General features: G+C 40.1%; 1 pseudogene; it reads right to left on the reverse strand.

Annotated features, from left to right (window-relative positions):
• Nucleotides 1-2,633: 2,633 nt before the first annotated feature.
• Nucleotides 2,634-2,754, reverse strand: LOC112205735 (U2 spliceosomal RNA; annotated as a pseudogene).
• Nucleotides 2,755-11,581: the final 8,827 nt, after the last annotated feature.

Here is an 11,581-nt window from a genome sequence, read left to right on the forward strand (position 1 = left end):
AAATTCACTTCCAAAAAAGGGAGTGACAGAGAGGAGAGTAATTGGAAACAATGAGTCCAGACAGCTCTCTTAAGGAATTTTGATATTTAAAATAAGAGGGGAAAAAGGCCACTAGCTAGCAGGATCAACAGAAAGGTATATTTTAAAAAGAAATTTAATTATTCAAGTATTGCATATGGGTGGAAAATGCACAGCACAATGAATGATCAGTAAGTGAACATCCCTAAATATGAAAGAAAAGGTTTACTTATTGGATTTTTTGGTAAACATTTTTGTTGAAGTAAAACTTACATATAGTAAAGTGCATAAACATTAAGTATACCAAACTTGATGGATTTCAACAATGAGTTATCCCCATGGAACCAACACCCTAAGTCAAGAATAGAGCTGTAAATCACTGTGGTGTCTGCAGGGGGCGGGGGAAAGAATAGAGCTGGGTGTAGTGGTGTTTACCTGTAATCCCAGCTACTTGGGAGGTTGAGGCTGTAGGATCACTTGAGCCCAGGAGTTTGAGGCTGCAGTGAGCTATGAACATGCCACTGCATTCCAGCCTAGGTGATAGAGAGAGATCTGGTCTTTAAAAACAAAACAAAACAAAAACAAAAACAAAAACAGAAAACATTTCCAGAATGCAAGAAGCTTCTTCCTTGTTGCCTTCCAGTCAACCAGTTAATACTCGCTGCAAAAGGTAAACTCTCTTGCCTTCTTTTGAACTTTCTATCAATGCAATCAGTAAAGTAGTGACTCTTTTGTGTCTGGCTTATTCTGCTCAACATGATGTTTGGACATTCATCATGTTGTTGCATGTAAAGGGCATTCATTCTCTTTTTGGTGTATAAAAATACGTAATAGTAGAACATTCTGATGTATGAATATCACCACAATTTATCCATTCTACTGCTCATGGACATTTGAGTTTTTCCAGTTTTTGACTATTACCAACAGGGCTGCTATAAACACTCTAGTATATGCTTTTTGGCATACATATGCACTCATTTCTGTTGGGTATATACATAGGAGAAGAATTGCTGGATAATAGAGTATGTATCTTTTTCACTGGTGGGCACCAGTTTTCCAAAGTAGCTGAATCAATTTATATTCCCACCAGCAATGTATGAGAATTGTTATGATCAGTGTTTTAAAGTTAGACACTCCAGCAAGTGGATATCGGTATCTCCGAGCTGTCTTAATGTGTACTTCCCTGATGACTAACAATACTAAACTCTTTTTAAAAAATATGCTTATTGAGCATTTGAATATACTCTTTGGTAAAGTGATTGCACAAGTCTTTTGTTCATTTTCCCCCTTGGCAGTCATTTTCATAGTGATTTGTAGGAGTTTTTATATATTTTGGATCTGAGTCCTTTGTGAGATACACACACACACACACGTATAAAATAAATATTTACATTATTATATATTATATAAATTGTATATAATAAATGTTTTCTCTCAATAGTGTGTATCCTCCATGTTCTTCTTCCTTCTCAAGATTGTCTTTGCTGTTCTTCATCCTTTGTAATTTCCATATAAATTCTACTGAGCTTTTTTACTTCTACCAAAAGAAAAAAAAAAAAAAGGATTTTGAGTGACATTGCATTGAACCTAACGAATAATTTGGGAAGAATTGACATTTTTACAATATTGTGTTTTCCAAAGTATAAATGTTATCTATCCCTCTGTTTACTTAGGTCTTTAAAATTTTAATTTAATCTAATTTTTTTTGAGACAGGGTCCCCCAGGCTGGAGTGCAGTGGCGTGATCCTGGCTCACGGCAACCTCCGCCTCCTGGGTAACAGAAAAACCTGTTGATCAAGCAAAGTAAGTCTGAGTACTTATTTTAGTACTTACTTTTAAAGTAAGCGGGTAGGGCATAAGTTGTATTAGCCTTACTGCAGAAAGGAAGAACACTACCTCAATAGAGAATTAGTAGTATGTCAGAGGGAGATTTCAAGAAAGGATGTATAGGATTTGGGGGTCTGGGCTCAAATGGTTTAAGATGGTCTTACAAAGAAAGAAACTGATAGGAATTAAGCACAGTTTGTAATATTTAGGAGAGTTAGGATTAGTAGACACAGAGAAATAAAGGTCTCCATGCAAGCCTTGATAAATAAACTGTCATATACGTGAGCTTTTTGCCTATTTGAGCAGTCTGTTATCCTGACAGGAGAGTTCTTTGGCCAAATGAGCAAACTGTTTTCCCCAATATGTTAATTTCTTGAAGCAAACAATAAATATATTTGTTGGTTTACCACCTTGTCTTCCTGGGCAAGAATTTCCTAGGAGACTTGTGTCATGTTGACTCAAGTGGTCTTAGTCCTCATTCAACAAGACCAACTTCTTAGCCTGAAATCTCCTGTCTCATAAAAGTGGAGACCTATTTTTGCTGTCTGTCCTTTCTATACTGTGACTTTACTGTGGGTAGGGCATAAATCTTATGCTCCTGGATGTGGGGTTTATTTATTTTTACATATTTGTAGCCAAATGTATATTAATTATTATTTATAATATTTGCTTTTATTTTCTGCTTTTAAAAACTTAATAGTGCATCACAATAATTTTCCCATTATATTATACAATCTTTATAAAAATTATTTTGATGGTTCTATTATTGAGATTGTTGAGGTTATATCATTAGCTAGATTCCAAGAAACTGAATCACTAAGACAAAAGGTATAAACCTTTCTAGAACCTTCATAAATATTATCAATTGCTTTCCTACACTTGATCTTAGCCAAAAGGCCAAGAAGCAATCAACTGCTTTCCTAAATAATTTTACCAATTTCCACACCTTTCAGCCAAATATGAGGAGTCCTATTTTACCAAACTCTCCGTAACACTGGATATTAATATTTTAAAAAATACTTGCTAATTTGCTATTGCAACTGATATTGTTATATGGATTTATATTTGTTTGATTCCTAAAAATGTTCAGATTTTTTTCATACACTTGTTTGCTGGTTCTATTCTTAAATTACTTGTTGTATTTTTCAAAATTGTACTCAGGTCATCAGGTGTAGAAAAGTAATTAATTGCACTTCTCACTTCATATTTATTGTCCTCACAGGTTAGTACAATTACTCTCTTGAAATTTTTCTTTTTTCTCCCTTCTTCTCTGATTCCTACCATACATACCCATTCTTTTTTTTTTTTTTTTTTTTTTTGAGATGGAGTCTTACTCTGTCTCCCAGGCTGGAGTGCAGTGGTACGATCACGGCTTACTGCAGCCTCGGGCTCCCAGGTTCAAGTGATTCTCCTGCCTCAGCCTCCCAATTAGTTGGGATTACAGGTGCCCACCACTGCACCCAGCTAATTTTTTGCATTTGTAGTAGAGATGGGGTTTCAGCATGTTGGCCAGACTGGTCTCGAACTCCCAACCTCTGGTAATCCATCTGCCTTGGCTTCTCAAAGTGCTGGGATTACAGGCATGAGCCACCGCACCTGGCCCATACATACCCATTCTAAAGCATTTGTTATACATCCTTAAATATGCATGTATCCTTAGAAAACATGTATTACTATATTGTGTGTATATGCTATTTAATAAATAGAATCTAGTTGTAAATTTCATTCTGTTTCCGCACTTTTGCACTTAACCCTATGTTTGTGAGGCCTATCAATGGTGTTTTATGCATATCTATTCCATCACTTCTTTCTCCAGCATTGTATTTTCATAGTGTACTATGTATTAGTTGCAGTAACACTAGTTGCTGTAATAAACAAACCCCAAAGCACATAATGCTGAACACAATTGAAGTTTATTTCTTGCTCTTAAAATCCAAAAAATGGGTATTCCTCATTGGCGTGTGGGTTTCTCCCCAGTGGTGATTTAGAGAACCCGGATGCATCTATCTTGTGGCTCTGCCTTCTTTAACATGGCTTCCAAGATGGTCGCATCCACCTGCATTGCATTGGCAGAAGGTGAAAGGCATAAATATCTTGTGTGAGAGGTTTTCATGGGCCTGGAATAGCAACATCATTTCCATTCATATTCTTTGACTAGACCTCAGTCAAATGGTTGTGCCTAACTGCAATGAAGACTGGAAAATGTAGTCTATTTGTGTGTCTTGGAAGAAAAGGAGATAGACTTGGTGAGCCACTAACCAATCTTCCCAGAGTGAGCATCCATCATATGGTTCTTCTCCATCTGTGATAATGAATACCTAAGTTGCCCTCACTTCCCCACCACTCAGATAAAGCCATGAGGAAGGTCTTTGTACCTAAAAACCTTTGTGAGTTCTCTGTGATAAACACTAACATTTGATTTTGCCTATCTAATTTTTACCATTCTGACGTCCAAGTATAAAAAGTGGTATCTTGTGATTGCGTTCCTCTGATTACTAATAAATTTGAGTATCTCTTCTATTTTGGGCTTTTGCTTCTGTGAATAGCTTGTTCTTTTCCTATGCCATTTTTTTCTATAGGGTTTCCTGTGGCATTTTTTTTCCTACTGATTTGCATGAGTTTTTATATAACCTAGAAGATAATCACTCTTTTGTTTTAGATATTATAAACAAGTACAGAAAGCACATTCTTCTCAAGTACACATTGAACATTTCCCACAGATACACCACATGCTGAGACATGATCAAACCTCAACAAATATCAAAGGAATGAAATCCTACAGATTGTGTTCTTCGACTGTGGAATTAAGCCAAACATCTGTCATATGTAGCTAATAATACAATCCCCCACCGCTTTAAGATTTGATAGGACTTCTAAATAACTTATGAGTAAAATGAAAAAAATCACATGAGATTTAGAAAATATTTTGAACTGAATAATAAAGAAAACACAACAAACCAAAACTTGCAGGATCATTACAACTAAAAGTTCTCAAATGTAAATCTATTGCTTCAAAATTGTTTGGATCATAACTTCATTTGTTCTTGTCTAAATCCTTTTTTGATTTCCTACATCACCAAACCTAGCAAAATTATAAGGCAGGATAAGAGAAAAACCACTTATGAAAACAAAGATAAGGTGGAAGAACAACAATATATTTTAAACTAAGAAAAAAAAGCAAAGAAAACTGTGGCTTGACATATTTGAAAGGTTTGCATCATCTTGGTATATTATATTTGCTGTGTAAATAAGTATGTTAGAGAAGCTGATACAAGTTCTTAATTTGATTCTTGTAATAAACACATATAATTTTATTTTATAAACTGTAGGATGTCAGCCAGACAGTGATTAGAGGAAAATGTATGGCCTTTAATGTATATATCAGAAATTAAAAAAAAAAAAAAGACTAAGAATTGGCTGGGTGAGGTGGCTCACGCCTGTAATCCCAGCACTTTGGGAGGCTGAGGCAGGTGGATCACTTGAGGTTAGAAATTTGAGACCAGCCTGGCCAACATGGTAAAACCCTGTCTCTACCAAAAATACAAAAATTAGCTGGGCATGGTGGTGCACACCTGTAATCCCAGCTACTCGGGAGGCTGAGGCAGGAGAATCGCTTGAACCCGGGAGGAGGAGGTTGCAGTGAGCCAAGGTTGTGCCACTGCACTCCAGCCTGGGTGACAGAGCAAGACTCCATCTCAAAAAAAACAAAAACAAAAACAAAAAAAACACTAAGAATTGAAAATCAGGAATCTAAAAGAAGAGCAACCAAATTAGGACCAAATAAAGAAAAAGCAAAGAAGTAATAAAGAGCAAAAATCTGTGAAATAGTAAAAAATTTGCAATATGGAAAATAAATCCAAACATTCATTCTTTGAAAAGGTTAAAAAAACTGATAGGCCAGTCACAGTGGCTCATGCCTGTACTCCTAGCACTTTGGGAGCCTGAGGTGGGAGGATCGCTTGAGCCAAAGCTAAGGCTGCAGTGAACTGTGATCATTTCACTGTATTCAAGCTTGGGTGACAGAGTGAGACCTTGTATCCAAAAAAAAAAAAAAAAAAATTGATAAATAGTAGTAAGACTAATTAAGAAAAACAAAGAGAAAATATGAATTATCAGTATCAGGAATGAAAAAAGCAAGCTATAAAAACAGATGCTACAGATATTAAAATGATAAAAAGATATTATAAAAAATGTGCGCTAATAAATTTGAAAATTTGAAGGAAGTGAATCAATTCTTTGAGAAGCCCAATTTACCAAAATGAACATAAGAAAAAGTACAAAATGTACATATACCTACATCTACTTTAAAAACTTTAATCCATAATTAGAAACCTTCCCTCAAAGAAAATACTAGAGGAGAAAAAAGGGAAAATTTCTCAACTTTCAGGCCAGCATAACTTTAATATAAAAATATATCAAAGTTATTAAAAAAGGAGAAGTTACAGACTAATGTCTCTAATAAATAATAGAAGGCAGCCAGGCATGATGGCTCACACCTATTATCCCAGCACTTTGGGAGGCTGAGGCAGGTGAATCACCTGAGGTCAGGAGTTCTAGACCAGCCTGGCCAACATACTGAAAACCTGTCTCTACTTACTAAAAATATAAAAATTAGCTGGGCATAGGGGCACATGTCTGTAATCCCAGCTACTCGGGAGGCTGAGGCAGGAGAATCGCTTGAACCTGGGAGGCGGAGGTTGCAGTGAGCCAAGATGTCGCCACTGCACTCCAGCCTGGGTGACAGAGTGAGACTCCGTCTCAAAAAAAAAAAAAAAGAAAGTTCTGTCCAACTCCATTAGTCAGGAAACCTCTTCAGAGCTCTCCTTGTCTGGAAGGCCCCTGACACTAACTCCAGGAGGCCAGGGCTTGGGTCTCAGTTGTACGAACTGGAGCTGGCTACTTAATCTCTTTGTGCCCAATTTTCTTCGTCTGTAACATGAGACCTTGTTACCTAACTCACTGGCTCACAAGCTCAAAACAGAGTGAGAACATTCGAACACATTGCCGGGGGAGTGTAAACTGGATGTATTTTCTGGAAAGTAATTTGGCTAGATATATTCAGAAATATTCAAATCCTGTGAGCTAGTAATTCCATTACTAGAAATTTATTATTGGCACATAATCAGATATACAGACAAAAATACAACTAAAGAGGTGTTCGTGGCACTGTTATTTTAATAGTAATATTTTCGTAAACATCTTGAAAGTCCAACAATCAGGGCATGGCCACCGAAATTATAACACATCTATTCTGATAAATGCAGCCATTATGAATTGCTGTAGCAGAATATTTGGTAACATTGAAAAATGCCAATGACTTTATGTTAAATGAAAAGAAAAAAAGATATGGAACTCTTTGTGTGGTATGGCTCCAATTTTGTTTCATGAACTATATATGTCTGTGGACTCAGAAAACAGACTAGTGGGAAATTTACTGAAAATCTTATTGCTGGTGGTATAATTCTATATATATTTAAAATTGACATTTGAAAAGTTGTCCCAGCATTCCTCATAAGCATGTGTTGCTTTGTTAATAAGAGAATCAAATATTTAAAAAGTAACCCAAATTAAAATTATTTGTGGGAAACCTCTTTGAAAATCATTGTGCTACACGTGAGATGTAAGTGCGTTTCTGGGGCTTTAGAAACACAGACGGATTCCTGTTTAAATCAATACATTTGACTGCAAGGAAGATAAATGGGTGAGTGGGTGGCCATGCTGGGCACGGCTCCTAAGTCAGGCGCTCTGCCTGCCTGCTCCGCCCCTGCAGCCCAGCAGCGAGAGTCCTGCCAGCCCTAACCCCGTTTGTTTTTCTTCTCCCCCTGGATCCACCACCCACCTCTCCTTCCTCCGGTAGGTATGAACATGAACGAGTCTGTCTGGTCTTGTCTGCTAAGTGAATCATGCCTCAGAAATGGGAAATGGCCTCAAGGCCAGGGTCTGTCTCCATGGAAGAGCTGGGACTAGCCTCAAATGTGACATCAGCGTGAGTGCTGAGGGTTTCGCTGCAGCTTCCAGGCTAGATGGCAGGTGTGGGTGTTGCCATGTTTCTGGGCTTCTGGGCCAGGTCCTGATGGAATGCTAAAGTGATACGACCAGACACAGGTGAGAAGAAGGCTGCTTCTCCTGTGGTATGATTTGAGGGCATCCTTAGGTCTCTCTGGTGCTGACTCACCCTCCTCCCATCCTGAAATCACCATTATAAAAACTCCTTTGCCAGGGAAGACAACTGAAAGGAGTGGACACGGAGGCTCCTGCTGAAATGCACAGGATCACACAGGGCAGCAACATCTCCTAATATTAGCACTGAGGCTCTGGAATCAGTCAAGCTTAGGTTTGGATCCCAACTCCACTACTGCTTGGGGATGTCCCTTGGTGCCGCTGACATCTGTAAATGATGACAATAAGCACTTACATATACCAAGCAGATGCCAGGCACAATTCTAAGTGCCCTTCTATTAACTCACAACAACCTTATTAGGAAGTTACTCATAATCACATCCATATTACAGAGGAGGAAATTGAGGCACGGGGTGGTGAATTAACTTGCTCAAGGTCTCACAGGATCAGCACTAGGATGAGTCCACACCCAGTGTGGCTCCTATGCTTTTAATGACCATGTTTGGGAATCTTATTAGTATCAGATGGGATAATAATAGAAACCATGACTTATTAGGGGCTTACTCAGTGCCAGGCACTGGACTAAATGCTATATAGGAATTTCCTCATTTGTTCATCCCAGTGCGTGGATGAGGCAAGGACTATTGTTAGGTGCTAACATCACCCTGGCAGGACAGCCAACTGTATACAAGGCCCTATGTTAAGGGCTGGGCCTTCAGGAGATTGCTATGGCATAAAGAGTTAAAATGTGTCCATAGTAACTGTGACTCATGGTAGAATCATAGGTTGATGGAGCTGGAAGAAAGCTTAAAGGTCATCTGGTTCAGATGCATTTTTACTGATGACAAGAACCAGAGTGTGTGTGGGAGGGTGGTGGGAAGGTTTAATCCCACAGGAGTTTTGGGAGAAGATTTAGTGAGATGATAATAGCAGACAGCACTTACTGAGTTTGAGTGCTGTGTATGCTTGTATGCTTATCTCATTCAACCCTCCAACCAGATAAGGGTGACATTATTATTATCCCAGTTTCACAGATAGGGAAACCGAGATGTTGAGAAGTTGAGCAAGTACCTTGCACAGCGGCAGACAGCTAGCAAGTGGTGAAGTTAGGATGCTGCACGCTGGATTCCAGAGCTCAGGTGCTGAATTACCATGCTGAATGCCATCCCAGTGATAGAAGGAAGTTAAAAGGCCTGGGAAGAAGCTGGACTAGGTGGATGGGAAAGGCCTTTGGAGACTATGAAATCCTGTACAGACACGAGTAATTTTTGGAAGGAGGTAAAGGTCCCAAGAGAGGTATAAAGTGGTATAGACCTCAGGGCAAAATCAAGGAAGATGTCCAGGATGAGATGGCATTTGCTTTGGATGTGGATCTGTGCTCCTGGGGTAGGAGTGAGGGCTGTCCAGACTATGTGTGGGATGGTGGTGGGGTTTCCTCCAGCCCTTCCCCATTGGCATGGGATGGCTCAGTAAGTTAGTTAATTGGCCCCTTAGCCCAAGTGAAGTGACCAGGACCACAGAAAGCTTTGGGCACCTAAAGCTGGGGTCCTGACTGCAAAGAACATGATGGGTGGGGAGAACTGAGAGGGCAGAGAAGGTTGGTAGCAGGTGGGGTGGGGGTGGCCAGACAGCCTGAGTTCAAATCCTGATGTTCTCCCACACTCCAGTTATGAGGCCACAGACAAGCTACTCCACAGCTCTCTGCCTTAGTTTCTTCATCTGAAGAATAGGAATGATAATAATGGCATGTACTTCAGAAGCTTGTGTAAATATAACATGCTCATCTATGTGAAATGTTCACTGTGATGCCTGGCACAGATATTTCTGTCATTCTAAGCCCAGGATGCCGATTGGTACCACTATCCAGAGAAGAATGGGGTTAGAACAAAGCAGACACACGTCTATTTCAACCTACTTTCCTGGTAAACCTAAATCTGGCAGAGATGAATGGCTTCGCAAAATAACACAGACTAGCCACCCCCTCTCCTCCAGCCTTGGTTTTGTTTTTGCCAATCATTAGATTTGCTTTTCAGGGAAAGGCAAGGAGAGTGGGAGGCAGAGGAGGCAGAGGCCAGTGGGCTGCCAGTTTTGTGAAACCGGGCTGATAGACTGTCAGTGGTTTCTGAGTTATCACTCTTATTTCTGACATCATCCTTGTGCAGCTCTGTTGGAATTTCTGAACTCTTGTGAATTAGCCTCCCCAGCCCCTTGTATACCATGGGTTTACTCTCCATTCTTAGAGGCGGGCACATTCTTGCAGAGAAAATGCAGATGGGGACAAAGTCCTTTCTTGAGCAGGTTAATGGCAAAATAGAAGGATTTTGCCAGGTGGGCAAAATAGAAGGATTTTGTCAGGTGGGCAGGAGGGGAGTAAGAGGAAAGAGAAACTAGTATGTACTGAGGCACCCCTTCATAGGACCAGGCTTGGTGAAGAAGCTGGCATGTTCCCATCACACCAGCCCTGCAAGAAAAAGATTTGACTCCATTGTACAGATGTAGAAACTGGCCCAGAGCCACAGCTTGTCCATAGATATGGAAATCCCACCCAGATCTATTCAACACTAAGGGTCACCCTCTTCCTCTATAGTACGTGAAAGGGGTATAAGATTAAAACAAGTGTCTTTACTGGTGCTTGAAAAATAACATTTTTGCATGCACTTTATCTGAGGAACTCCATTGACTTACAGCTGCAGGCTGGATTGACCTGACTTGGAAAAAGAACGCTCCATGGAAGGCATGGCAAATTCTGCTCATAGGCCACTATAATGCCTAGGAAGCAAAGTGCGGGGAAAGGTCAGTCCTGCCTTATTTCCAGGTGGAAGGCTGCAGTTTGTTGTCATCAGCAAATCAATCTCCATCAGGATATAGCTACTTGTAGTTATGTTTTACTATTGCACATTTGCTCAGTGGCTTTCTGTCCAGGGAGGAGGAAATAGGTCAGAAGCACAAGGAACTATTTCTGGGCCCTGGCCTTTGGGAAAGCAGCCTTGTCCTGTTTACACATCCTCTCTCCAGATTTGCACAACCTGACCACAGAAACGTCACCCTCTAAGCCCAGGTAAACAGGCAACTAAATAGTCTCCAGTCAGCCAATAGCTATTAAGAAACCAAGGGAGCCCAGAAGCCTATACGAAGCAACTTTGATAAACACAGAAGAAAACAGCAGCCCAAACCTCCTGACTTTGGGCTGCTGGAGCAAAGAGGTATTCCCATCTTGGGGTGGAGGCCACACAATGCAAGTTCTGAGCCCCTCTCCAGCTTGACCCTTGGAGCAGTCACCCCTTGTAGTACCCATCCAGTTACACCACCAAATTGAGGTAGAGAGGGCACGAGGAAGAAGGAAGTCTCTTATTCAGCAATGAGTCTGGATGAATCAGGTCTCCCTTAGAAAACAAAACTGGAAGAAGGGGCCTGTGTCTGGACTTTTTTACATCACCTTCTTCAGAAAGTGGGTTGGGAATAGAATGTAGAATGATTCAGGAACATAATAGGGTAAAAGGCTATGAGGAGATGGTTTTTCTAAAGAGCCAGGCACTCCTCCAGGTCAGCTTGTGCCCAGGTAATCAAAGTGTGTTGGCAGAGGAGAGGGAGGGTGGTAGGGAGACGGAGTTAGAGA

This window comes from Pan troglodytes, chromosome 16 (genome assembly GCF_028858775.2).
Source record: "Pan troglodytes isolate AG18354 chromosome 16, NHGRI_mPanTro3-v2.0_pri, whole genome shotgun sequence".
NCBI classification, from domain to species: domain Eukaryota; kingdom Metazoa; phylum Chordata; class Mammalia; order Primates; family Hominidae; genus Pan; species Pan troglodytes.